The sequence below is a fragment of the Macrobrachium nipponense genome, chromosome 43 (assembly GCF_015104395.2).
Source record: "Macrobrachium nipponense isolate FS-2020 chromosome 43, ASM1510439v2, whole genome shotgun sequence".
Lineage (NCBI taxonomy): Eukaryota > Metazoa > Arthropoda > Malacostraca > Decapoda > Palaemonidae > Macrobrachium > Macrobrachium nipponense.
The window spans coordinates 53,031,699-53,058,911 of NC_061104.1; the positions used below are offsets into that span (position 1 = coordinate 53,031,699).

Sequence of the window (27,213 nt, forward strand, 5' to 3'; positions counted from 1 at the left end):
AACACCACAGGTTGTCTGACGGCCCTCTACATTGTTTGGTCTTTTCCAGATAAAATTTGAGAGCTCTGAACAGGGCACAAAACTCTCTCCGGCTCTCGTCCGACGAACTCTGATAACCCCTTGATATCAAAGCTTTTAGGCCAGGGGTGGCTGGGATGGGTTTTCGTTCTTCGCTAAGAACGAGGGGCTCAGCGAACACACAGCATTGTGTTCTCTGAAACCCACCTGTTTACTCATAGCTTGGATTTCGCTAACCCTTTTAGCTGTTGCCAAAGCGGTTAGGAAAATAGCTTTCCTAGTTACATCTTTCAAAGAGGCAGCGTGCATAGGCTCAAATGGGGGCTGACATTAAAAACTTTAAGACAACTCTAAATTCCATGAGGGAATCTTGTCTCGTGGAGCTTTTGATGTTTCAAAGGACCTCAATAGATCGTGAAGATCTTTATCATTTGATAAATCCAAGCCTCTATGTCGAAAGACCGTTGACAGCATACTTTTGTAGCCTTTAATCGTTGACACTGAAAGTTTGTCTATATCTCTAAGATGTAAGAGAAATCAGCAATCTGGCTCACAGAGGTCGTGGAGGAGGAAATATTTTGCCTTCTACACCAATTTCTGAAGACAGCCCACTTCGATTGGTAGACAGCTTGGGAAGAGTTCTTCTAGCGCTGGCAATAGCTCTTGCCACCGATCTTGAAAAACCTCTCGCTCTGGCCAACTTTTGGATAGTCTGAATGCAGTCAGACTCAGAGCGGAGAGGTTTCCGAGATACCTCTCGGAGTGGAGCTGTCTGAGTAGATCGATTTTTTCTGGAAGTGTCCTTGGGAAATCTACCAGAAATGACATGGCCTCTGTGAACCAGTCGCTTGCAGGCCAAAAAGGGGGCGATCAACGTCATTCTTGCTCCTTCCGACGCCGCAAAACTTCCTTATTACCTCTCCCAGGAGTTTGAATGGAGGAAAGGCCTACGTAGAGATCCATCCCTTTTCCAATTCCAAAACATGGCGTCTATTGCTATTGCTCCTGGGTCTAGAACCGGAGAGCAGTAAATAGGAAGCCTCTTCGTTTTTGCTGTCGCGAAGAGGTCTACCAGTGGGCTCCCCAAAGTTTCCATAACTCCTTGCAAATCTCTGGATGGAGAGTCCATTCGTTTGGAAGCATTTGATGTTGACGGCCTGAGGAGATCCGCACGAACGTTCTGCTGTCCTGAAACGAACCTCGTTAGAATCGTTACATTTCTCAGCTTCGCCAAAGTAAGATTTCCCTCGTTATCCTGAACAGGGAGCGAGATAGAGTTCCTCCCTGTTTTTTGAGATATGCGAGCGCCGTGGTGTTGTCCGAGTTGATTTGTACAATTCGTCCACAATCCTTGACTCGAAGCATTGAAGTACCAAACGAATCGCCTCTAGCTCCTTGAGGTTTATGTGCCAGGACCTCTGTTCCCCTCTCCAGAGGCCTGACACTTCTTCCTCCCCCAGTGTTGCTCCCCAGCCTTTCATGGACGCGTCTGAGAACAACACATAGGTCTGGGCTCAGAACTTTGAGGGACATCCCTTCCGATAGCTTGACGGGATCGGACCACCACTTCAAATGCTCTTTGATCGATTGAGGGATTCTAAAACTCTGTCTAGGTCTTTCTTGTTCTTCCAGTTGTCTGCTAGGAAAAAACTGAAGCTGTCTGAGGTGCAGCCTTCCAGAGAAACAAATTTCTCCAGCGAGGAAATGGTCCGGATCAGCCAATCGTCTAAATATGTAGAGTGAGACTCTTATCTTGAGAGATGGAGCCATCTTGCTACATTTCGCATCAGAAGCGTGAATATCATAGGGGCTGTACTCAGCCCGAAACAGAGAGCTCTGAATTGGAAGACTGTCCTTTCAGAAACGAATCTGAGGAACTTCCTGGACCGAGGATGTATCAGAACATGGAAATAGGCATCTTGGAGATCCAAGGACACCATCCAATCTCCTGGTCTCAGGGAAGCTAAAACAGACTGTGCAGTTTCCATCTTGAATTTTATTTTCCTTACAAAAAGATTCAGCTGCTTACGTCTAGGACAGGTCTCCATCCTCCCGAGTGCTTCGGAACAAGGAAAAGCCTGTTGTAGAAGCCTGGAGAGTCCGTGACACAACTCTTTCTACTGCTCTCTTTTCCAACATCTGATCCAAAAGGTCTAATAAGATCTGTTGCTTTGAATCCTGATAAGAGGCCAAAAGGTCTATTGGTTCTATGCTTAATGGTGGTTTCGATAGAAACGGGATTTTGTAACCTTTCTTGATCACTTCGAGTGCCAAGAGTTCGCCCCTCTTATCCTCCATGCTTCGGCAAAGAGAGCGAGTCTCGCCCCTACTGGTGTCTGGAGGGCCGAAAAGTCATTTCTTTCTGGTGTTTTTGAGGGGACTCTGCCCCTAGGGAGACTCCTCCCTCGAGCAGCAGCTCTTGAAGAGGCTCTTCCACGAAAGGGCTTATAATTCTTCCTAGAAGCTTGCATGGTTCTTGAAGACATCTGATCAGCAGGACGTTTCGAAGACCGAGACAATAAGTCCTGCGTCGCTCGTTCTTGGAGATTTACTGATAAATCCTTTACCATCGATTGTGGAAAAAGATGAGCTTTTTGCGCTGGCGACACTGACTTAGCTGTGAAGCTACAGAAGAGTGCGCGTTTCTTCAGGACTCCCGACGCAAAATGTGATGCCAGTTCGTCGGAGCCATCTCTTACTGCTCTGTCCATGCATAACAAAATACTCGCTAAGTCCTCCAATGAGATGGAATCTGGGCTTCTAGACTGAACATCCAAGACGCCAAACACCAATCTAGAAAGTTAAAAACTTCCAAAGTTTTATAAAGGCCTTTGAGATGGTGATCTATCTCCGACATTGTCACGAAACTTTCGCTGATGCCAGGTAAAGATCTTCTAGGAGCTTCACTAAGTTAGCGAAATCCCCTTGTGCGGAAGCGGGGATTCTTAAACCTGCTTCCTCTTCTGTCTCATACCACTTCCCCGATCTTCCACTAAGCCTTTTGTGGGGAAGTGCAAAAGAAGTCTTGCCCTTTGTCTTTTGGATTCCATCCAATCATGGATTCTTTTAAAAGCCCTTTTAGTCGAGAGCGAGGTGGCCATTTTGACAAAATTTGGAGTCTTCCTTGCCTTCGAAGAGGTTAGTTGCGAAGGTGGAGAGAGAGGAACTGGAGCTCGGAAACTTCTCGGGAAACAAATCTTTTAAAAGACAAGTCAAAGTATAATCCACAGAGGATGAGGTTGCAGAATCCTCCTCCTCTTCCGAAACAGCCTCGCTTGACGATTTTATCTTCTAATGGAGACCATGTCTTATCTGAATCGAACGAGAAGAAACCAAAGTTTCACCTCCCTTTCGAACCGTAGGTCTTGTGAAATGAAATCATTTTTGCAGAGGAGAGTCTGCTATGTTCTCCTAACCTTGACTTTCTCTCCGAATTTTCCAAACTAACGTCATACGATTTCTCTTGACGAGCACTCATATTGTAGTTCCTACTACTTTGAAGCATATGGCGCTTAACCTTCTGACTAGCGACCTGTTCTTTTCTTCTCAGGGTGACTTTATGCATCGGACGCCTAGCGCACTCAAAAGCGTCCTGGAAAGCGTCCTCATTTGCGTCCTGGAAAGCGTCCTCATTGTGTCCTGGAACGCGTACTGATATGAAGGACGACGAGCGTCCTTACTAGCACTTCGCCTCGCGTCCTCAAAAACTTCCTCATATTCATCTTCATATCCTTCTTCTGAACTAATATCGTGCGTCTGAAGTCTCTCCAGCCGACGTTTCCGACCCCGAGCGTCCCGAGAAGCGTCCTTACGAGCGTCCTGGTTAGCAAGCGTTTCTTTTGTTGAATATTCTCTTCCTGTAAGCCAAGATCAATTCCTCCCAATTCTATTTCTGAGCGATCCTTCTGAACGTTCTTCGACTCTGGGAAAAGACGACGGCGGCCGCCTGTGCGGCACCTATTGTCTTTCTCTTTACCGCCAATACTTCTAGAGACTCTCTCAGCAGGACCTGCTTGCGCGTTCCTGATTGAGTCGATGAGGTCTAGAGGCGACGGATCAGAAGATGACGAAGAACGAAGAGAAGCCGCAGGCAGAACGTCTAGATTTCTTGACGGGTAGCCAAAGATCTTTTTTTTTACGACTACGTGATCTTTCTTCGTTTCTTGGCGAAAAACGTATCCAACTGTTGACGAATCGCTTCGAGGGTCTTTTTTTGATGGTTGAAGAACCATATGATGGAATGAACCTTTGAGAAGAAGATGGGCGAGGGGGACGCTTCTTCCTTCTCTCCGGACTCGAATCAGGACGCTCAGAAAGCGTCCTAAATTTCTTGTGTGGGATACTGTCTTCGAAGTCTTCCGGAGAAGACCGAAGCGTAAATCGAGGCGGAGGACGCTCTCGATCTCCCGATGAAGCGTCCTCTTCCATCATACCTTTCCTAAGAGGGCGAGAAAGACGATGGCCGCCAGTGCGACGTCTTATCGGTACGCTCTTCCTTACCACTCTCACTTGGAGAGGCTACGTACTCTTCCGTAAGACCTCCTAAGAGGGCGGAGAAAAGACGATGGCCGCCCGTGCGACACCTTACGCTTCCTTACCATCTCAGTCGGAGAGGTCTTCTGAGATTCCCACCCACGGTGAGGTGAGGACGTCTCAGAGGAAGAGAAGCATTCCTTCAAGGTTCGAGCTTGTGAGCGATCTTTGGCAGCCGCGGATGCGTCTTCAGGATCTGCCGAAGGGACGCCAGACCGTGTTTAATTCCCGTAACCCTCCTTCGGCCTTTGACATGTCCATTCCCTGTGTTCTGGGAGTCCGACAGAGGTCTCAACCTGGAGGCATTATAGGACCGATCTGACGCCCCCTCCACTTCACTAGGGGCACTAACATTATCACTACACTTTTGCACATTAGATTGTAGCACTTTCATTTTCGATTCAAGGTTCCGAATCGATTCTAAAATGGTAGAAAGGGCATTCCCTTCGGTAACCATCACTTCCTTATCTGAAGGAGAAATTATAGGGTTATGCGTAACATGTTCTACATTTATGTTAGATTGAGCAACTTTACTTTGACTTTTAACAGAAGCACTCCTGGAGGAAGACCTCCTAATTCTGTCACGCTCAAGTCTACGAATGTAAGATTCATACGCCTTCCATTCGACATCAGTTAACACTTCACATTCTTTGCACCTATCATCCAACAAGCAACATGCCCTCTACAATTCACACACAACTGTGTGAGGCTCTACCGAGCTTTTTGGTAGCCTCACCTTACATTCTTCTACACCACACACTCTGAAACTAGTAGAGCTAGATCCAGACATCTCAATTCTAAGAAAAATCAAAGCCAAAATCAAAATCCAAACCACAATAGCATATGCCAAATAACTAAGCCAAGTCAGAAACCAAAAGACAATCCAAATACTCAAGTGACAAATGAAGTTTTCGAAATCCTAAGCGGTGGTCTGTAAACAGATGTTTACCGACCGGTGACAGAAGAAAATCTGAATAGAAAATGGGAATGGTTCCCGGTATCCGCCTCCCAGCGGCGGGGGGAATGGGTACTAACCACCTAGCCGACCACTGCGTTTGCCGGGAGTTTCGAAATTCTGTCGGTCGTCAGAGAATACAGCTATATATATATCTGGCAGGTAAGTGTCATGAACAAAATTGCAAATTAGTAGTGAAATTTTCCTATGGACATGTTTTCAAGAACGTCGTTCCGGCTTACGACGATTTTCGGGTTACGACGCGTCTTAAGAACGGAACCCCCGTCGTAACCCGGGGACCGCCTGTATATAGCTGAATCCCACCGTTGGAGGTGGGAAGGGACAGAATAGAAGGATTTGGGAAACAAATGCATGCAGATGATTTACATCTGGGTTTCCCCCACCTGTTTAGCATAGCTGGCTTCGTGGTTACTGCCACATAAGTCTGCTTGTGCTACTAGAGTTGCCAGCGAGGTAGAGACCTATATAGCTGGTGCACTCCAGATGATCTGTCAACAGGGGAGAGACCACGACGTGACTAGACCATATTAACCATACCATGAGGGATAAGAAGTAAAATAAATAAAATATATATATATATATATATATCACCACCTGACCAACCTAGCCAAAGTTAAGGTGTTTTAACTAAGGCTTAAGAGTTAAGAAGTCGCCCTTGACGGCGACTCAACAACTAAATTTAGAGCTCTTCCTAACCATTTTCTACAGGATAGGATAAGTGGTACTTCTTGCCCCCAAGATTGTGTCTGCAGACATGTATGGCTCTAGCGAGCAGCAGATCTCATATACCATCTTCACATCCAGCAGGGAGTGTGAAGTGAACACAGAGTTGCTTCGCTAAAACATGGTACTCAGAATGTTGCTGAGTGCCATGCTCTGTTGAAATGCTTCCGAGGCGCGCCCTCACCTCGTGAGCATTCAGATAAAAAAAATTTCAAATCTTTGGTGCAAACACAATGAAGGAGCCTTTTTGAAAGAACTCCTTAACACTAAAGCCAGGGTGTTCTTCGATATGGGCAAGTCTGGTCTTTTTCGGAACACTGCAGATTGCCCGAATGACTTCGACTTTCTTGAGTTTTATGTAGATAAAATTTGAGAGACCCGACAGCGGGCACAGGACTCTATCTGGCTCCTGCCCACTAACTTGTGCCATCCTTGATTCCAAGCTCTGGCCCAAGGACAAGACGGGATTCCATTCTTAGGCCACAACGGAAGGCTTAGAGAGCACACCGCCTTGTGTTCTCTAAAGCCAAAAAAAAAACTTGGTGACGATGGCTTTAAAAATCTCACTAACCCTCTTTGTCGTACTAGGGTGGTGAGAAGAAGGCCTTCCTGATCACATGCAAGAAGTTAACAGGTAGGAGAGGTTCGGAATTGCTTTCCTTGACATCAAGAACTTCAGACTACGTCCTAAGTTCCATATTGAAAGCTTCGATCTGGACATGCACAGTCAGTCCGTCTGTACTAAGGTCGGTGACCGACAGTTGACCAGTCAGACGAATCAAGGACAGCAAGGCTGTACCTTGAAGACCATAAGGCACTATTCTTCGCTGAAGGATGAGTGTCTCGACTGCCTGGGCGATTCAATTAATCTAAGCAAACCTTGGGGGGTGTATCAACGCAACCCAACGTTGTCAGCGAATCAACTCCTGAGCAACTCCTGACTCAAGCTTCTGGTGCCAGGAGAAAGGAGCGAGGAGCAAAAAGGCGATTCAGTCCCGAAGGACGAATGCCTGACAGTCCGACCTGGTCTCATGTTACACGATCATCGGGGGTGTATAAACGCAACGACTTCGTCAACAAGAAACTCAGGGCTACTATATGTCGCCTGATCTCGCACGAGTGTCTGACTCCGAGAAAAACAGGTGGGACAAAAAAGTAGATGGTGAGCGAGTTTCGAGATTCCACAGAACTCAAAGATCGTGAAGGGCTTTGTTGTTTGACAGAAGCAAATCTCTGAGCCCAAAGGCCGTCAACAACATATTTGCGTATTCTTTAATAGTTGTGACTGCCAGCTTATCCCATTCTTCAGACGGAAAGGGAAGACGGAAATCCTATTCCTGTCAACATCTTGATAGTCTGAACGTAGTCAGACTCAGAGCGGAGAGGTTATAGGTTCCTTCGAGTTAGAGTAAACCGACTCTCGGAAAAGGTCCTTGGAAGTGAACTAGGAAGGACGTGACCTCTGTGAATCCAGGATCCTGAAGGCCAACATGGGGCGATCAGCGTCATTGTTGCTCCCTGTGACGTCATAAATCATCTTATTACATTTCCTAAGCGTTTGAAAAAGGTTTGTTTGTTTGTATGGTGCTTTTACGTTGCATGGAACCAGTGGTTATTCAGCAACGGGACCAACGGCTTTACGTGACTTCCGAACCACGTCGAGAGGGAACTTCTATCACCATAAATACACATCTCTCACTCCTCAATGGAATGGCCGAGAATCGAACCCGCGACCACCGAGATGGGACGCTAATACCATACCAACCACACGCTGAGGCGAGACTAAACATCCATCCCCGTTCAATATCATAGGATGGCGTTTAATGGTACCGATCCCGGATCGAGAATAAGGGAGCAGAGAAGAAGAAGCCTCTTCGTCCTCAACATAGCGAAGAGATGAATGAAAGGACGTCCCTAAAGTCTCCACAACTCTCAACATACTTCTAAAGAAAGATTCCACTCGGAAGTCAGTAGTTGCTGCCGTCGATCGAGACGATTCGTACAGACTTTTGCAATCCTGTAACGAACCTCTAGAGGATCGTTACATTCTACGCCTGTTGTTATAATAGGCTCTTTCTCGTAAACTCGAACAGGGACCGAGAGAAGATACTTCTTAAGATATGAGAGAGCTGTGGAATATCAGAGTTGATCTGGACCACTGGTTCCAAAAACTCGTTTCGAGGACTGGAGGGATGACCGAATTGCTTCTACTTCTTTCAGATTATGATCCAGGACATCTGAAACCCTATCCAGATGTCCGGCACCTTCTTCCTATCACCTCAGGTAATACTTGACGCACTGAGAGATGTTCAGAATCATTCCTAGATCTTGAATAAAATTTCAGTTTCCCGGTAGGAAAAAACTGTAGAGGTCTGAATTGCAGTCTATTCAGGGAAACAAACTTCTTCAGGAAGGAAATGGTCCCCAGCAGGCTCATCCATTCCCTCCCCGAGTATGCTTACTTCCCTAATAAGGCTGCGCTTTGCCTAAGCCGGAGAGCATATAATAGTGCAATGTTGCGGTAGACTCGTAGTCCTATACCGTTCGGTAACGAGCACCGAAAGGATTAAGAGATATCTCTGTTGAACATAGTAAGGCAAAACGAATGCAATGTTTATTCATTCATGTAAGAAATCCCCTCAATCTTAGGCTAAAGTCCGTGATTGTAGGGCAGAGATACAGTTAGTCAGTCAATCCCACAGGAGAGAGACGTAACCGCCAGCACAGAGATACGGTTAGTCAGTCAATCCTGCAGGAGAGAGAGACGTAACCTACCGCGCATGACAGCGAACGAGCTGGGACTGGCTTGGTTGGACTGGAGCGGACAGTGACAGCAGCAGCTTACATTCGTCGTCTCTTACCGTTATGCGTGGGTTGCCAGCTACTCTATTCTACGAAGAAATAGGTCCGTTATTTTAGAGAGCAGAAAGAGACTCTCAAGCTGGTATATTTAAGCGAAACAGAAGGCCCTAAATATAGAAGTGCGTTTGTGTCGTCATACACTATCATACAACGGTAAAAGAAAAATCGGAAACTCCTGGTAGGCTGCAGGGAGTAACGATTAAATGCCCTTAAAATAAAAGACAATCGACCTTTCGGTTGTCATCCGAAGAGTTAACTACAGCAAGCGTATATGACTTGAACCAACCAGTAGTAAAATAACGCAAGGCAAAATATGAAATTGCTATGATACAATAAAAGTTTGTTCATACTTACCTGGCAGACATATCTATAGCTGAATTCGGAAACACAGCTACATACATATCTGACAGGCAAGTTTATTGAACAAATCTTTGAGAATCGAAGCGGATAGCTCAAGCTTCTTATGTTATTGGACATAAGCGTTCATTGACGTAGTCTACAAGTCTATTACTTGTACGAGTCTGCGATTGATGAATGAGGGCTCTTACGAATCTTGTCAAAAAGAGCTTATCCGCTTACGCAATATAAAGTTATTGAGATGTTTGTCAATGAGAACTAACCCATTTACGGGACAAAGAGATATTTTGTCAATGAGGGGATACCCACTTACTTGACAAAACGATAGTATATTGTCAATGGATGAAAGTCACTGAATTGACAAAATGACAATTTGTCCAAAATTGCATTTTTCCTAACTATACAAACCTGAGGTCCTTTTACAATAGGAAGGTTACTAGCGGCAGCTGGATAGGTCGTAAGCTTTCGAACAAGGGGTTCGGTAGTTAACTGCTTGTCCGACAGGCGCGCGCGCGCGCGACTGGGAGGTAAACAATCACTTTTGCTTTTGGCCCAAGCAAAAACTGCAGAGTGAGGGGTGGCATGAGGTGGGACTATGTGTAAAAGGACCTCAGGTTTGTATAGTTAGGAAAAATCCAATTTTGGACAAATTGTCATTTGTTCCGACACGGCATACAAACCTTCGGTCCTTTTACAATAGGAAGACTCACTTCTTGGTGAGAGGAATCCGAGTCTTTTGTGAACAGACTGGTGTTCGCCCAACCTTGGAATGCCTCCCTGGTCGTAAGAGCGAGGGAGGGATCCAAGCCTCTGTCCGATTGATCGGGGTGTGCACCGCAGGATCAATGGTCAGACCTCTGGACCAAGTACTAAGAGAGAGGCAAGCGTATCTCTTCGTACCAGCAAGCAAGAACAAGTTCCTATTTGCAAGAGGCAACATAAAGTTATGGTTTGTCTCTTGTTGGCTTCCACTTCCCCCCCCTTGTAGGAGGAAGTGGTGGATATTCGCTCCCATCCCTAGTGAAAGGGATAGGATGGGGCTCTGTCGAGTAGCTCACCTGCATCTCGTCCTTATCCAGCAAGGTGATGACCGTATCCCTCTACCCACAGGTAGAGGGGGAGAAAAAAATAGGAAGAGAAGCCAGTCACTCTCTCATTCACTTATCTATTCTTACAGTCACACCAGGACTCGATGCTGTTCAGCCTGCTAGGGTCTGGGTTAGCTACACAACGTGTTGAGCAGCCACCACGGGTCCCAAGGAAAACGATCCAAGGACCTGTGGGCAATATCCAAAAGGTAGAAGGAGGTGCCAGTGGTCTGGTTGTACCAGACCCCTGCCTTCAGTACCTGCGCCACGGAGAAGTTCTTGTGTCTCTCGAGGGAGTGTACTTCTAGGTCATCTTGGTGCTGACGAAGAGGCTTCAACACTCAGCCTAGGATGTCGAGTTTCTTCAGAAAGCGCCGTCGCGCTTTCACAGGACAAAGCAGCATCTCCTTCGCATTGAAGGCGGTGAAGTCCATTAGGGAGGGGATTGTGAAGGACTCTAACCGATCGTCAGGGACCGAATGAATGAATGAATAATTAATAATTATCTGGCGTCGTGACTACCAGGATCATTGACGCCGAATGAAGCCATTTGGACAACCAATTTGGGAAAAATCCACACACACATCATAAAAAACTCTTAAAATTCCGCATCAGTTATTATACTATAGCTAGCGCAAAGATGCTACTTACGCATTAAAACACCACCAAAGCTAAATTATTATTATTATTATAAAACTAGTTTAACCAGGCCACTGAGCTGACCTTCAGCTCCCATGGGCTGGCCCAAAGGATTAGATAAAATGCAAGGTCAAGGCCAAAAGCCACGAGCTTGGACCAAACAGGTCATATAGGATAATAAATAATGAATTAAGATTAAATAAAAAATTGCACAGAGGCAAAGGCTTTCATACTAGAACACAAACAGGCAATAAATACATTTATTCATGTTTCCATACATTCATTCTAAAAAACCAAAGCTAAAAACTACACGCATACATAAAAGCGAAATACCTAAATTTCGTTAAAAACTCCAACTTCTTTTAAAAATTCAACCACACACTCATAATCATACTGCGCTTCTTAACCCAAAATCTTTGTCAAACTGTAATTACCATCTCTATCTCTTTTGTCTTTAAAGTGCTGCTCTCTCAGTTCCCGATGACTAGGACATTCAACTAGCAAATGCTTAATAGTCATCGCGATGAGACAGTCATCACAGTAAGGCTGGTATTCACCTCTCATGAGATACCCATGTGTCATCTTGTATGTCCTAATACGGAGGCGGCATATCGTTACTTCCCATTTCCTAGGCATAGATTCATATTTCCAAGGGTGTACGTGTGGCAAACTCTTTCATTTTATTTGGTCCTGCTTCGTTCCATTGCTGTTCCCATAATCTTGCAATGAACTTTGATATACTAGGAAAAAAGTCTCTATAGGTACAGCAATTGGTCTTGGTATCATATTGGTTGCTGCTGATTTAGCTAGTTGGTCTGCTTTTTCATTTCCATATATATTACGTGCGCTGGGACCCAGCAAAAAGATATAGTAATCCCTCTACGCTGATGTAGAAATACCCACTGTGAGATTTTCAATGTAATTGGATGATCAGTATTAAAAATTTCAACAAGTGCCTGTAATGCACTTTTGGAATCACAAAAGATGGTGATAGTATTAGGGGTGGGATTCTGGAGGTTGCAATATGTTCCAATGCAGTTAAAATTCCATACAGTTCCGCTGTGAAGTTCGATGCTACGATGGGTAGTGCTCCTCTGCGACTAAAATCATCACTAAAAACTCCATATCCGACTCCATCATCAGTTTTGGAGCCATCAGTAAAACAAATGTAGAGCCTGAGTGCTCTGCAGCATGTTCTAAAAATAATACTCTGATTTCTGTATCTGATTTTTCTCTTTTAATACCTTTAAAATATTTACAAAATTTAATTACAGGTAATTCCATGCTGGGGTAATGTAAATTAACTGGACATACAGGGATTTCTTGACATATCATTTTTTTCCAAGATCTTTTTCTCTAAAAACTAAAAAGGCTTAGGATATCTTGGATGATTTTCATAAAAGTTGTTGAAAGAAGTTTCTATTTACTGCTTCAAAGGCTTTAGTTGGGGATTCTCTGAACCCTAAACCAATATCTGATAATTGATGATGGCGATATAACTCTAGTGGGATTTCTCCCGCATCAATTAATAAACTTAACAGATGGGGAGAAGATCGAAACAGGATTGTTGGCACCTGTTGACCAAGCGTATACCGGTATGATGTACTGAATCTAAGATTGCAAGACGATTGGATGAAGCAGAAGAATATATTCACATCCATAAAGTAACTTTGAAATAATAAGTGATTTGTGTAGTTTTATAACTGTCTGCCTGTCTGCACCCCAGTTGGTATTAGATAATACTTTCAAAAATACTTAAAGCTTCAAGGCACTTGGTTTTATTATGTTTCAGATGGGGAAGCCAATTGAGTTTTTTTGTCGAATATGAGGCCTAAGAAGCGTGCCTCTTCAACACAAGGTATTCTATGGTTGTACAGATAAAGGTCTGGGTCGGGGTGTGACTCCCCGAAGGTGGCAAAAATGCATAACAGTAGTCTTACTGGCTGATATTTTAAATCCCTCTTGTTGTTCAGCCCAGTTTACTATCTTATTTATTGTCAATTGTAATTTCCTTTCTGCAACTGACATTCGTGATGCAGCAACAGATATTGAAAGATCGTCTACGAATAGGGTACTCAATACATCCTTGGGTATAACATACGCGACACCATTTATTGCTAACGCAAAAAGTGTGACACTAAGCACACTTCCTTGTGGGACACCCTCTTCTTGGCGTCTTCTATCTGATAATGTGTTGCCCACTTAACTTGAAAATATCTACATTTCAGAATGCTTTAATGGATAGGGTAATTTTCCGTTTCGTAGACCACAGGTATGAATTGTCTTAAGAATGCCATGTCTCCAAGCAGTATCATAAGCTTTCTCAATATCAAAAAAAATAGTTTATATGGTGCTGCTTGGAGGCAAATGCTTCACATATGGAGGTTTCCAGCTGCAGTAGGACATCTACTGCCGAGTGCATTTTTCTAAATCCATATGAGGGTGAGAAAATACCATTACGCTCTAAATACCAGACAAATCTTGTATTCACCATTTTTTCCATTAACTTGCATAAACAGCAAGTTAGTGCTATTGGTCGATAACTAGCCACTGAAAAAGGGTCTTTACCTGGTTTAACAAAAGGTAATACAAAAGCCAATTCCCATATGACTGGGTAGCTACTTTCATGCCATAATCGGTTAATTATACTTATTATAAATAGTTTGTATTTTTGAAACATGCCTAAACATTTGATAGGGAATTTCATCCGGACCAGGGGCAGTGTTATTGCTGCTGGCCAGGGCAGCATCAAATTCCCTTTCTGTAAAGGGTAAATTATATGGCTCTATCTTATCTGTGGAAAAGTCTAATCGCAGTTGTTGTTCTCTTCTTCTATATTGATATCCAGGGGAACTGTCAGATTTTTTTGAAACTTGTGCAAAATGATCGGCGAGTTTATCACTGGACCTCTTTTGCTTTTTTTCGTTGGCGATGAGGTTGTCTTAACTTTAAGTACTGGGGAGGACTGGGAGTAAATTTCCCAGCGATCTTTTTCTATTTTCTTCAATATACTGCAGATAGGTGTTCGTGTAATGGACGATACAAATGACGCCCATGACTGCCTTCTAGCAGTTTTCATTGCCTTCAAAAACGCGCTCTATTCTGCTTGTATATTATCATGTTGCTATAGTTCGGTGTCTACGATAACGTGTAAGTGATGTTCTTGTGACTCGGTGTAACAGTGTGAGCTCTTCACACCACCACGGGACTGGGCGTCGCCTAAAAAGACCTGTATTTTTGGTATAGAATGTATACCTGCTGTATACATTCTAATAAATCGATTGCATCATCTGCCGTTGAAGTCATTTGCATCACTTTCTATTTCGCTTAGCTCTTGAAATTTGTTCCAATCTGCTTTTTCAACATTCCACCGTGGAGATCTTTGAACTGGTGGGTCATCATTGGAATTTATTATTATGGGAGCATGGTCACTGCTTTGCCAGTCATCATTCGTCTTCCATCTGAAATCAATCGTGCAATTGGAACTAGATATTGCAAGGTCTAAGCATGAGACTGTACCTGTCTGGATATGATAATGAGTGGGTTCTCAGTATTTAAGTCTTAAAAATCTTCATTTTCTATTATGGAAGCTATAATATTCCCTTTTTGATTTGATGTCACATCTCCCCATAAAGGATGTCTGCCATTTAAGTCTCCCATGAGAAGAAATGGTCGTGGAAGCTGATGAAGTAACTCAATTAGTTCTTCTCGAGAGATGGATTGTTTTGGTGAAAAGATAAAGGGAACAGAGTGTGTATTTTCATCTTAGGTGAATTTGAACCGCAACAGGCCTGTAAGGTGTATTTAGTGGGATTGGAAAATGAGGAAGGTCCCTGCGAACATAAATAAGGCAACCTCCATGTCTTCCCACTTCCAAATTATATTGCGTTCTATATGATATATACTCTCTAGGGCAAGGTGTGTGGACATCAAGCATTGTTTCTTGTAAACATACAGCAATAGGGGAGTATTTATAGAGTAACACTTTAAGTTCCTCATATTTTGCACGAAGTCCCTGACAATTCCACTGTAAACTTGAAGAGAAGGTGTCTAGGTTTTGGAGGGTAGTCCTCTATTCAAGGTCATTTTGAATGTTTAGTGGATGGGAAGCTTTGCTTGTAAGTTTTTGTGATGATTGTTTTTTCTTCACCAGTTTGCTCATTGATTTTGGTTTTGTCTTTTGTTGGGAGTTAATGGAGGAGAGGATGAGGGTGTTCTTACCCTATTCATTTGTTTTTTTTCCTCTAATTCCATTAAATCAGGCAGAGATTCTGCCTGAGATAATGCAAAAGGAGGAGTAGAGGGAGGTTTGAGGGAGATATCCAGTTTGTTATATGGAATGTTTTATTTTGTCCGTCTTTGCCGATTGTGCTCTAACCTTCTTACTAGGCTGAGCACTTGGCCCAGTATGTCGGGCCACAGGAGTAGAAGTATCCTTTATTGAGGATGAGGAAGGATCAGCAGATTGGAGTGGAGCCCTAGTGGTGGAATGTTGAACCACAGGGCTGAGGCATCCTTCATTGAGGATGAGGAAGGAGTAATGGTTTGAAGTGGAGCCCTTGTGGTAGTAAGGGCTTTAGAATAACTCTTGGCTCTTCCCAAGAGTCGTCTTGCATGTCCAATATGATGTGCTCGTATATGCTTTATTAACTGCTGCTGTTTCAACTTTAAATTCTTCACATATTTTATCAACTGATTTGTGCTCTTAGCTGACATTAATGCATAATTTGTGGATATCTGAGCATGGGCCATGTTCTAGGGCAGAGCAATATTACACATCTTATTATTTTTACAAACTTTAGATGGATGACCAAATTTAAAACAATTAAAACACTGTAATGTGCTTTTGATTGAAAAGGTCTAACTCGCACTCTTTCATTTTCTATTACATATGAGATGGTACATTACTGTCTTCAAAAGTAAAAATCATCATGTTGCCATTTGGGACCTTTTTCACTTTCCATACAGTTGATGGGCACATATCTAAAATTTCTGCTTCAGTAAACTCGTACAAGTCTCTATCGAAAACAACACCTCTTCCATAGCTAAAATTTAAGTGAGGACTAATTTTCTCTATTATATCGTTGTTATCAACTTTCATCATTGTTAGCATCTGTGACTGAGTTTTAGATTTTGCATGAATAAGTACGGAGCTCTTACTAAATCTAGTAATGTCACCACTCATTATGCCACCTATTTTTTGCTGAAGGTACCTACTAAACTTGTAATAGTTGAAGTTTTCCTCCTTGGCTTTTACTACCAGCCATTTAGGAGGTTGGGGGACTCTTATTTCGTCAACGTTGCTACTTTTGGAGTTGATTGGATTCCATTCTGCAGGTTATAAATGTCTAAGTTTCTTGGGGCTTTATCCGTCAAGGCTCCTTTAACTAATGAGTTACATACATTCAAGGTATCAATACTACAGGTGCTTTAAAAGCATCTTCATGTTTATCAAATGTTACCCAAGCTTCCCATTTTCCACCTTCTGTGTCAAGAAAGTTCATACGAATCTCTGCTATATTGCCAAACATGTTCAAAGATGTCGAGATATCCTCATAGTTACACTGAAGTGGAATATTTTTTATATGTATAACTTTCAATGCGTCACTCTACTATTATTGGCATCTGGGGGGTTCAAAGAATGGTCTTTGTTTGAGCAAGAAGTCGTCAACGGTGCCATGAGTCCATTTTCCCAGGGATGTAGGTTCATAGTCCGGATCCATATTTGGTTTAGTAAAAAAAAAAAACCTCTTACTACTTGGTTATATCAAGAAAGTATCATGAGTCATTCAGGTATTCACATTCTCCACCAATGGCACTAGTGAGAGTTGACTCCCAATGGTCCACCCCATACCCTACCCATACAGGATAGCACCAATACGTTTGCGGTGGCCCAGTATAAGCCAATCCGCCTGCTGGGAGCTCTGATTCCACTAATGGGAATCAACTACCACAAACGTATTAGTGGGCTTCCGGACAAAAGCCAGGAGTCCCACCCCCAGAAAACCAGCTCCCCCTGGATTCCGAATGGGCCAGTCCCTGGAGATGGTTCCGCCCTCAGATAGCAATGGGAAAATCCCATTACTTACTCTCAGGTCCAAACCATATCAGGTGGCGACTCAACCACCACAAACCTCCCACTATTAGCTTCAAATGCAAACCCTTCCTAAACCCACGATCCCTTCTCAGACTCACCTTAGTAGTTAAAATTAGACGAAAGTGGAAATGTCCACACCATTTATTGCCAAAGTTTGTAGGCGTTCCGTCAGGATCCGGCGTTCACACGAGTGAAGGCAGGATCCCTTACCCCCTCACCACGTGAACGGAACCTACTCGAGGGTCAGTCAGGGACCGAAGGGTTGCTGAGTCTTCACTACGAAGTTTGGTACGAAATCGAGCGTCACGGATCCCCATCCCCTGGATGCTTGACTTCGCAGGAAAAGTCATGCAATTAAACCTCAGAGGAAAAGAAGGGAATGGTCGTATGACCTATCCCTCTTCTCGACTTCGGTGATGTCCTGTACCCATACTGGTCTCATCCGTCTGCAGCCGAATAGTGTCTCACATTCTCCTATCCCATGCAGTGAAGTTCTTCTTCGTAGTATGGAAAGGACACCGGCACTCAATGGTGGGTGTCGATGGTATGGGTACTGGGACAAGCCGTTAGGACGAAGAAAAGACTGTTATGGAACAACCGAACTAAGTCCACAGCGAAGGTTCGTAACTGACTTGGCGCTCAGACAGCTGCCGACTGACTGCGTTGGTAGGAGGCAAGTTGTCCAAGCACCCGAGCAAGTCACGTGACCTTCGCCTTAAAAGGGTTATGCCAAGAGACTAAACAAATAATTTGTTCGTCACCGATGCCAGACGGCGAGTGATGATCTTCTTAAAGCATGTGCCCAACAGGCGAAAGTCAATTGCCTTCTAGAGACCGAGGTCCCTGATGGCAAGATATCTCATAGTATAGTTGACTCTCAGCTAAGGAGAAACAACACTGTGTCGTTGAAGACGAAGGTGTACAGAAAATGCAACCTACGTCTTCACAGCTGAATCGAGAGAAGGATTCTCAAGATTCTGAACCTGTGCTACAAAGACTGAGAACGCTAACCGCTATTCATTGCTGTCCCGGTGAGGATCGTAGTTGCAATGAAAGCGGAGCGCTTTTCAGTAATGAAGACACAGGGAAATACTGCCTGAAGAACTGCTTCTCATGGGCTGAACATTTGGAAGTAGAGCTGTCAGGTCGGAGAGTAGGCGATGTCTTCTGACACATCTGTTAATTCGGGTCGAACAATGCGCAATTGCACACCTGTGAATACGAGATATTTTGAAGACAAACTCAGATGTCTGCCAAAAAATCATTCGCATTATCGCGGTGCGATGCAGCGGGAGACTAGTTCAGACTTCTGTTTACCGTGCAGTAAAACAGAAAGATGAAAGAGTCCAAGAGATATCTCTGTTGAAAATTCTCGCAATATCTCTGTTGAAAATTCTCGCAATGTCGAAGGCGATGAAATCGAGCGTCACAGCAGTAGATGGTCCTTCATTATTGCGAGAATCCCCGTTAATCAGAGACCTAAGTCCATGATTGTTGGGTAGAGATACGGTTCGGTAGTCAATCAAACCAGGGGAGAGAGAGACGTAACCGACAGCGCATCTCGGAGACCTGGCTGATACTGAGCTGCTATCAGGGCAGTCAATACGCAGTAGCTCTCGGTGACTCGTCATCCTGAGTTGCCAGTTAATCCCTTCCACGAAGGAATGCGTTCGGCTAGAACCATCGACCATAAAGAATACGCTCGAAGCAATTATATTTAAACGAAACGGTTTCGGTACATACAAAAAAGCTGATTTTGGTGGTTGTCGTGACAATACCAAGTATCTAAAATCGAAACTGATAACTGCTGGGAGGTTGCAGGCAACCCCGAGTTGCAGTTCAATTAGATACAATTCGTCTCGGTCACAAACCGTAGAGTTAACTACGGTATGCGGCCTACCCCCGGGACAATTCAACTGTTAAGAATCATGTCGCGAGGGTAATATACGTAGTATATTTGTAAAGGTTCTGTACAACGACCTCCATCCTAAATTCTTTTCCCTCGAGGAATGAGAATAAGGATTGGAGATCGACCGCCTTCGTTCTCTAGTCAAGAGAGTGAAGGAGAAGTCTTTCCCAAAGGAAAGCTTCAATGGTGAACAGAATACCGAAGACGATAGTTCAAGCCAAAACTGTTCCCATCCGTTCTTCTCTATTCCAGGTTAGTTGCCTACTGTGAGATACTCTTCTTTCAGCAGCAGTCTTCTTCCAAATGCTAGAATTACAGGAATTCGAGCATAGGCGAGGTTCCCGATTATCGTGTAACAATTATCGGGGATTCTTGCTCACTTTGGATCGTGGTCTCGCCTAAGTGTTTGGAGATCGTAAAAAACTCGAACACTCTGAGTGCGCTAGTAATTCCGTAAAATTCTAAGCACTCTGCGAAACCCCCACCGAATTCGTCAAACGATATCGGCTGGTGGTCCTCTCGATTCCCGTAGAAATCGAGAAAGGGGCAGGATCCCTCCTCAACGACCGGCTTACGTCAGGTAGGACCCGAGGGTCCCCCCACCCCCCCCCCCCGGTAGCGCAGTCCCTAACGTGGGATCTACAGAGAAAATCTCTGTAGGATCCCTCCCCTTTCCCTCGTAGCCGTAAGGAGAGAGGGAATGGGGAAGGAATTGGATACTCGCTCGCCTTCCCAGCGGAACTAGCATTGGAGAAGAAAAGGAGCAGCCATCGCCGTAAGTCTCAGAGCCTGGGAAAAACGTATCGTCAGGAGGAAAAAACGTTTTCCCGAGGAGGGTTACGAACTCATACTGTAGGTAAGGGTCTGCCGCCACTGTGAACGTCGTCTGGGTGGGGCTGATCGACACCTGACAGGAAAGAGCCGAGAGCGTCCTCCGACTCATTCCAGTCCTCGTCGAGGTCGAAACCTCTCAGGAGGACCGAAGGGGTATTGAAATACGGTGTCCGAAGACACGTAGAAACGCCTCTGTCGCAGTAGAGGAGGTGGAAGTAGCTTGTTCGACCGGCCAGAACTGAGAGAGCCTTCTTGTCCGGAGACGAGAGACTACCTGGTTCAACAGAGTCGGCAAGCTCCGATCGCGGCAGACCCACCGTCGATTTGGGTTCCCTCTCGGGCCCCAAAACGACTCGAGCCGAGACGGGCTCTGCTGGGCGGTGGGAGCGGCGATCCTTCCCCGAGGTTGTTGTGCTGACGAATCAGCGCCATAACCTCGGCAAAGTTCCTCTGGATCTCAGAAGTCACAGCATCTTGCAGAGTAGGACCGTTAAGCCCTTCGAACAAGAGCATATTCCGAGAACCTCCCCCCTAAGGAGGGGAACGCGACAGCCCTCTCGGTCTCCTCCTGCCACTTGCGTGTGCGTCCTGGTCAGTCCGAAGATCGTGCCTGGTACAATACGGCGTCGTGACGGGATCGTGAGGGGCGCTGTGCCTCGCTCTTCCCGGTGTAAACCGAGGAAGTTGAAGGCACGGGAGAGGAAGACCTGACACTCCCCTTCGCTCGCTGGCAGAACCAGCGGGCTTGGAGGGCTGCAGGCGATCGCCAACCTGTGGTGGAGATCGAGCTGCAGGCCTAGTCAAGTCGTTTCCCTGGGGAGAACGGCTGGACCGAGAACAGAGACACCGATCTCGTGTGTCAGGGGAACTGCTGCTGGTTGCCGTACCCGCACGTTCCCTGTGGGAGCGACGGTCGGGCTACCTGCAAAGACCACTGTCACGGTGAGACCGGTGCCAGCCTCCAGCGCAGTCACTGCTGGCGATAGGGAGGACCTCTTCCCAGCCTCGGCACGTGGCCAGTCAGAGACCGTCACGTTAGCCCAGGTAGGCAGCTGATCGCCATGAGAGCGAGAGCTGGCCTGGTGGGAGGCGCCTGAGCGGCTCTCACCAGCCTTCCACTCCGTGCCGTGAACCTGGCGCCGAGCGAGCTCTGGCGCCTGATTCTTGGCTGCACGGTCACTGGTAGATGACGGTACGCTCGGTATCTCTCGCGGGACAAGAGGCCGAGACGGAACCCGGTGGTGTAGTGACAGAGCCCGACACCAGGCGAGGAGTACCGGTGTTAGCCGGTACCCCTCTGGTCCCCTTTTGCCCCGTAGTCTTCTTCCTTGCGGAAGAAGAGACGGGCCCGCTCCCGAAGGAGCAGGAGGACCAGCGGAAGGAAACCCTCCCGTACCCACCGAGGTGAGACGGGTCCCGAAAAGCTCCCGAGGGAGACTTCTTAGGAGGGAGGAGGCAACCTTCTTCTTCCTCGGCTGTGAAGCCTTAGAAGTCGAAGGGGAAGAGGCGGCAGCCGACGACGATGAAAGGAAGATGAAGACGACGACGACGACACCTTCCTCCTCTTCTTCGTCAGCTTCCTCAGGACAGACGTAAGATCTGCCATCCAGGGCGGAGCCGGGGCTGCTGTAGCCGAAGCCACAGGGCCCGGACGCACCTGTACAGACAGACCAAAGTCTGGGGTAGTACCACCACGAACAGGGACGACGTCAGCAGGTATGGGCATCTCAGGAACAACAGGCACAGCCAGCACAGCATCGGCAGGGACAGCCAGCGCAGCATCGGCAGGGACAGCCAGCGCAGCAACGGCAGGGACAGCCAGCGCAGCAACGGCAGGGACAGCTAACACAGCAACTGCATGGACAGTCAGCACAGAATCGGCAGGTACGGCAGGCAGCACCGGAAACACAGGAGGTGGAGCAGCAGCCAGCAACATCATGGTACCGGCGGCAGGTCCAGGGGGGGGGGGTCCGGGGGGGAGCTCTAGGGCAGCGGAAGTGTGGTCACGGCAGCGCGGCAACCACGAGCGGCGGCGGCACGCCCCCCACTGTCGGTATGGCGAACGGCACTTCACAGCGGCTGTAGGCAAGACTGTTACCACGTGAGGCGAGTACACCAGGTGAGGAGGGACGTCGTCACCTGGAGTCGATATCGTTGTCGTGGTCACCGCTCCATGGGTGACCGCAGCAGGCCCAGACATAGAACCGCAGCCCCTGGACACTAGGCACGCCCTGCAAATCGAAGGACGCCCATACCTCACCAAGGTCCACCCTCGTGGCAGTAGCACCTGTGGAAAATAACAGTAGTAGTGATTAGTGGAAAGTCCCCTCGCGCGGGGGGGGGGGGAGTCCCCTCGCGGGGGGGGGGGGGGGGTGGGGGGGGGGGGGGGGGGGGGGGGGGGGGGGGGTGGGGGGGGGGGGGGGGGGGGGGGGAGCCCCACACAGAACGATTGGAAGACCCCGAATACAATTGTACATCGGGCACCGAGCGCCCTCCCCCGCGCTCGACGGAATCGGGCGAGGAGAGAAGAACCCAGAACCCCCCCCCCCCCCCGCAGGTGAAGGGCCATCTGTGGGAGCTGAGGGGGGATTCTCGTTCCCCACCCCCGCACAGCACCCATGTACCCAACAATAATAATAAGAGCCCGAGAGCAATCGTGCCCTTGGCACCGAATGCAAGGGCATAAGGATCAATTCCCTGACTGAGCGGAACTTGAACCAAAATAAATATTGATGCAATCAATAATAAAAGGAATAAAATGAAAAAGAATCTTGCATTACAATTCACTTCACAATGAATAAGGGCTCGGATCGAGCGCATTTGCGCCCTCGGTACCGAGCGCAAGGGTAAAAAGGATCCATTCCCGATTATGAACGGAAACCTTGATCCATAATGAATTGATGCAATCAAAATATATATGAAAATGAAAAAGAATACTGCGCTTGCGATTTCACTTCATACAAAATAAAAAGGGGAAGGATCAATTCCCGGGTAAGAGCGGAAACATTGATCCAAGTAAATAATGCAATGCAATCTCAATAAAATATGAAAATGGTTTGAAAAAGAATACTGCACTTACGATTTCACTTCATTCAAATAAAAAGGGGAAAGGATCAATTTCCGGGTAAGAGCAGAAACTGATCCAAAATAAGTATTGATACAATCAAAAATAAATATATGAAAATGAAAAAGAATACTGTACTTGCGATTCCACTTCCATACAGAATAAGTTTTCGTGCCGAGCGCATTCGCTCGGCAACGAGCATACAGGTCAAAAAAAAAAATATAAATGAAAAGGGTACTTACTTACGATTTTCATCTACACATTTCCAACCAAAATATAAGCTCGGAGCGAGCGCTCTCCCGCCCTCGGCACGGAGCATACACAATACGAGGATCATTTCTGGGAAACATGAATTCCCGCACTTACGCCCTTCAGTCCCGGCACTCGGGTAATCGGAGGGCGTGGAAAAACCAAGATCCTTTAATTCACAATTGAATTCAATGGAAATAAAGATGAAATGATTGTACTTACAATTCAGTTTCACTAGATAAATAGAAAAAGAAAAACACAACCATGCGAAAGCAACGACGATGAAGCGGGCAGAGCGCGATGATACACACGTCTACACGCCAGCAGGCCGAAAGCAAAAATGATATTGTTAGTATACAATAAAGTTTTGTACATACTTACCCAGCAGATATATACTTAGCTTATGTCTCTGACGGCCCGACAGAATTCAAAAACTCGCGGCACACGCTACAGGTAGGTCAGGTGATCACCCTCTCCGCCGCTGGGTGGCGGGAATAGGAACCATTCCCGTTTTCAGACCAGAGTTTTTCTCTTACGCCTATCTCCTGAGGGGAGGATGGGTGGGCCATTCATCGTATATATCTACCGGGTAAGTATGTACAAAACTTTATTGTATACTAACAATATCATTTTTGTACATGCAACTTCCCCGGCAGATATATACTTAGCTGATTGAACCCACCCTTGGTGGCGGGTAAGAGATTAGTTTACCTCAATATAAAAAATTAACAAATAAAAACAGGGGAAACAACATCTGTTGTAGGTCATATATCTAAACTTATTAAAAACCCTGGTTCCTACCTTATTGGGCAGAAGACTTCATGATACTGTCTATGAGTCTGCTTGCCTCAAGAGTTTCAGTGGGGATGAGACCTGACACTGATAGCTCTTCTGGATCGTGTCAATGGGGGCGAGCCCGCTTACTTGACAGAGCCTTGTCTTGGATCATACCAATGGGGGCTGACCCACTTACATGGTAGAGCCTTCACCTTTGTCATATCAACGGGGGACTAACCCTCTTACATGACAGAGCCTAGGTCCAAATCACTAACAAGGAGCACGGAAAAACCAATCCCGACCACCCCCCCCCCATGACCACACTACATTTGTTAACACTACGATTTGAAAGGAGCATTCCCAAGACCCCTTCCAATCGACCATAAAAACACAACACCAAAAAAAATTTTAAATTACTAACTTAATTAACTATAAAGGATTAGGTTCAGCTCCTAGCCCCAGCAACGAATCCGCAGACACAAACGGTCCGAGAGAGAAGCACTTGTCATAAGTGACTCGCACGTCTCTTAAGTAATTTGATGCAAAAACCGAATTGACCTCCCCAATAGGTGGATTCGACAAGAGTCTGTATCGACATATTCCTATGATACGCTAAAGAGGTAGCTACAGCTCTGACCTCAGTGCTTTGACTCTTAGAAGCCTTAAGTGTTCCTCTTCACAGGAAACATGCGCTTCTTTGATAACGTCTTTAATAAAATACGCTTGAGCATTCTTAGAAATCATCCTCTTAGGATTCTTACGGAACACCCAAAGGGCTATCCACATTTCCACCAAGTAGCTTCTTCCTCTCTAGGTAGAACTTGAGGATCCTGACTGGGCACAATGTCCTCTTTTAAGTCTCTCCCTATCAAAGAGGGACAGTCCCTTAATCTCAAAAGTCCTGGCCATGGTTTAGAAGGATTTTCGTTCTTTGCTAAAAACGGGGATTAAAGGAGCATACTGCAGAATCTTCCTTAAAGCCCACAGTTCCTTCTAAAAGCCTGAAGTTCACTAACTCTCTTAGCAGAGGCTAGTGCAAAGAGAAAGAGAGACTTCTAGTCAAGTCTCTGAATGAGGAATTTTGAGAGGTTCGAATTTCTCGGACATTAAATATCTAAGAACCACATCCAGGTTCCAACTAGGTGGTCTTATAGTCTTGGACTTCGAGGTTTCAAAGGACCTTAACGAGTCATGCAGATCCTTTGTCCTCCGAGATATTAAGGCCTCTATGTCTAAAAAAATAAAACAGATGAGAGCATGCTTTTTACAGGTATTCTCCTACTTACGATGGGGTTAGGTTCCGAAAAAACCCTCGAAGTTGAGAAAATCGTATCGATATAGCCTAGCTACACTAGTTAATCAGTACCATATAGGCTAGGCTATATACACATATATGGAAGATTAGCCTACACTACACAGTATACCTATACATATAAGGTATAGTAATTATTAATATCAGCTAGTTCGGGTGTTTCAATGCAGATTGACTTATGATAATTAAGTATAAAAAGAAACTTAATAATAAGAACAAGGATCAGACTGTAGCGTAAAAGGGTACTCACCAAGATTCGTCCGTTGTCGGCATACGTGATCGGTGTCAGGCTGTTTCCATGGATACTATAACTAAAGATCGGAAGAGGAGGATGATGATAAAGCAGCAGGATCATCAATTCGCTCTTCCTCAGAAAAATTCTTTCTTCTGTAAGTTCAGGTGTCTCGAGGAAACAACTGTTCCGAGACGTACAGGATCGAGTCTCAAGTGAGGGGTAGGGCTGGGGAAGCGGAATGCACTGGAGTCGTTCTCTTGAAGAAAAAAATCCATTGTAGGTTGCACAGTGCGTTTTTTCGTTCTTCATAAATTAATCGGTAACATGCAACACTGTCTTGATGAGCCCTCTGAACTTAGGCAAACCGTTCCTCGTCCCCATCCATTTCACTTAAAAGTTTCAGTCCTTGATCAAATAAAGCAAACGCCTCTGCCAGTTTTTTAGTCGTAAACGTTCGCTCCGGCTCTTTTATTTCTTCTTCCTCTTCTGCTTTTTTTTTCTCTTCTGCAAGTGCAATTAAATCCTCTGCCGTTAGCTCTACAATCTTGCACATCTATAAGTTCTTGGATATCTTCCTCGTCAATTTCTAAATCTAAACTTTTCCCAAGTATCAAGATCTTTTTATTGATTTCCACTTTTCTTCTTCATTCTGATCGAAACCTTTAAACGAGTTCACATACACTTTCAGCAGATTTTTCCAGACCCCATTCATACACTCTTTCTTTTACCTCCTTCCACGCCCTTCCAATGTTCATAATGGAGTTAAGAACACTAAATTCTTTCCAGAAAGTTCTGAGATCTTTCTCCTCGTTATCCGTAGCCTGAACAGCCTGCGCAAACGTGTTCCGAAGATAATACGCCTTGAACGTAGCCACAGCACCCTGATCCATGGGTTGTATGAGAGAAGTTGGTGTTTGGTGGCAGAAACACAACTTTTACATTCTCGTTAATACTATCTCCGATGTGCTGAGGGTGGCCAGGAGCATTGTCGAGAATCAGAAGAATTTTGAAAGGGGATGTTATTTTTTCTACAATAATCTTTCACTTCCGGAATGAAGCAATGAACGAACAGTCCTCGAACAATATTGCAGTCATCCAAGCTTTTTTATTATGACGTAATGCACAGGAAGTGTCTGCTTGTCGATGTTTTTTAAAGCCCTTGGATTTTCTGAGTGATAAATCATAAAGGGCTTAAGTTTATACCCAGCCACATTCCCCAAGCAGAAGAGTCAATCGATCCTGTATGCCTTAAACCGGGCATCACCGTTGCTTCTTGTGGATGTAGGACCGTTGTGGCATACGTTTCCAATAAAGTCCGGTTTCGTCAACATTAAAGATTTGCTCTGGCAAGTAGCCTTCATTAACGGACGATCTCGTTTAAAACATCCTTAAATTTAGCGGCCCCGTCGGCAATCAGCGCTTGCTGCTTCACCGCTAATTTTCACACTGTGAAAATTATGGCGGTTCTTGAAACGACGAAACCATCCAGCACTTGCTGCAAAACTTTTGTTGTGGTTATCATCATAATTCTTCTTCAGCT

General features: G+C 45.5%; 1 protein-coding gene across 1 annotated transcript in view; it reads right to left on the reverse strand.

The window, feature by feature from the left end:
- LOC135213922 (putative Ras-related protein Rab-33) overlaps positions 1-27,213 on the reverse strand; it is a 133,354-nt gene that overhangs the window by 72,056 nt on the left and 34,085 nt on the right. The gene's annotated exons all lie outside the window — the stretch shown is intronic.